This window comes from Morone saxatilis, unplaced genomic scaffold (genome assembly GCF_004916995.1).
Source record: "Morone saxatilis isolate NCDOM2014 unplaced genomic scaffold, NCSU_SB_2.0 Contig1, whole genome shotgun sequence".
In the NCBI taxonomy this organism is placed as follows: domain Eukaryota; kingdom Metazoa; phylum Chordata; class Actinopteri; family Moronidae; genus Morone; species Morone saxatilis.
The window spans coordinates 21,603,722-21,605,735 of NW_023339651.1; positions in this window are offsets into that span (position 1 = coordinate 21,603,722).

Below are 2,014 nucleotides of genomic sequence, written 5' to 3' on the forward strand. Positions count from 1 at the left end.
GAGTGTGGCATGTAGTGTACAGTACATTGAGTGATCGAAACACTTGAAAGGCACTATATAAGTACAGTCCATTTACATTAGCTTCTTCTCTTAGCCTCAGGTCCATGTTCTCCACCCATTTTTGACTGTTGACTTAATTAAAGGGGCATGCCACCATTGTGGAGTGTGCTGGTGTTTCAGTAGCCCGTATAGCCAGCTTGAGGAGCTGTACAAGTAGAGTAAGCAGCTCCTAAGGGCCCTATGAAATCCCTCATACTGTTTTTCATTTGCATTTCCCACAAGAAACTGCTTTCAACACGTTTCTTTAGGTTTCTTGGGATTTTAATTGTAGTTGATTGCTCTCCACATTTGCATTTCACAAAGGTCATCGTAAAAGTTGTAAAAGAGAGGAAAGGTTATTACTTAAAAGCCTTGTGTGCCTTGCCTTCTGCTAACACAGCATTCCTAATGGCACTCATATTATAATTAATGAAATTGTATAATGTATGAGAACACAGTACTATACATTTTCAGTTTCCTCTCACTTAAGTCCAAGGTTGTTTACATAATATGAAAAAACATTTTAGTTTACTGAAAAAAAAACTAAGTAGACAAAAAAAATGTAAATGTAATTTTATTTAAACCTATTTCTGCCATTGTGACAGAAAAAAAAAGATTCCGTAATGAGAAATGTTTTGACTTTGTGATACTAAGTCATTATTTTGAGATACTAAGTCAAAATATTGAGAAAGATTTTTTGCAGTGTGACCTTAGTGTAAACAGTCATACCAGAATGTATGTGACTTTTATGTCACTCTAGATCTACATGCCTCTCACTTCAGGACCATGACCTGTTCACACTGGAATCTGATATGGGCCACATTAAAAAAATAATGTAAAAAAAAAAAAGATCAGATTTAAACAATAAATCTTAATTGGGGGCTAAGTCTTGCAGTGTGAATATAGCCTTTAGTGTCTCTCTCTGTTGCGCCCCCCCCTCTCTCTCTCTCTCTCTGTTGTCCCCCCTCCTTGCCTCTCTCTCTCTCTCTCTCTGTTTGACGGCCAGTGAACTTGGTTGCGCGCCTGAGTTCACTGAGATGTCAGGGTCAGAAGCAGGTCAGCCAGCGCGCGAGCTGAGGGAGGAGAGACACAAACACGCGGCGCTTGTGCTGACTGCGCGCTCTCTTGTGTGTTTGGGGGGGGCTGTGGGCCTGCGTGTGTGTGTGTGTTTTCGTGTGTTTTATTAAACTGCGTGTTCTGCCCGTGCAGTTAAGTGTGACTAGTGATAACAGTAAACACATTAACAGATGTGTGTGCGTGTGCGCGCATGTGTGTGTCAATTAATCAGCTGTAGTTGTGAAACAAGCAGCAGAGAGTAACTAAACACATTTATTTATATAGGTTATATATACTGTCCGTCCACTGTGTTATGTTACGGTGTCAACTCCTGGCTGCACTACATTCTATTGTGTTTTATTGTGCAAATAAATTAATAAATCGATAGGCTACCTAAATCTTTGCTGGTTGGTTTTCATGCATTACTTGGTAATAACTTACCAAGTAATGTTAGTACTTACTATCCTTTTCTTATGGGTACTTTACTAATACTTAGATTGTATTAGACCCAATTGCATGGCTTATTTCACGTCTGAAAGGTTTTCGGTGAACAAATTTCATAATATAAGAGACAATTTCCAAACGAGCCACCATGTTGGCGTGGTTTGAAATCCTGGAGCAGAAAGCGTTTGTCAAATCAGGTGCAGCCAGGAAGTGGTTGCACAGTTGTAGAAAGGTGGAGCCTTTTGTAGGTCAATAGGACTACAAGCATCCAATGCCGTGAAGGAGCCCAACCCCTCACTTCCAAAAACACCAATGTGGACACGTACCATCACTCACTCCTAACAGCAGTCTTTTAGTTGAAAACAAAGACTGGTTTTAGACTAATTATTCCAATTCTCCACAACTGTAATGTTGTTGTACTGCGGTTACCAGTAGACCCAAGAGCAGCAGGAGGGAGAGTGCAGGTGATTAGTAC